The sequence below is a fragment of the Myotis davidii genome, unplaced genomic scaffold (assembly GCF_000327345.1).
Source record: "Myotis davidii unplaced genomic scaffold, ASM32734v1 scaffold217, whole genome shotgun sequence".
NCBI classification, from domain to species: Eukaryota; Metazoa; Chordata; class Mammalia; order Chiroptera; family Vespertilionidae; genus Myotis; species Myotis davidii.
In genome coordinates, this window is record NW_006290034.1 from 7,794,537 (window position 1) to 7,794,776 (window position 240).

Consider the following 240-nt stretch of genomic DNA (forward strand, 5'->3'; position numbering starts at 1 on the left):
CCCGGTTCGCCCCGAGCACATCGCTGTCGACAGTCGAATGGATCCCCGCTCGTTTCTCGATGGTTCGTCCTTTATGGTCGGTCTTCCCCGTGGGCGGTGGCTGCACGCCCCGCACAGGCCTGGCGCACCTGTTCGCGATTTTGCTGATGAACCGCGTGGGTTTGCGCTGTGCTGGGCGCGGGGCCTGGCAGGCTGCAGCTGTGACTTCCCGTGGGGTGCTCGGGAGTGAGGGGTGCGGAG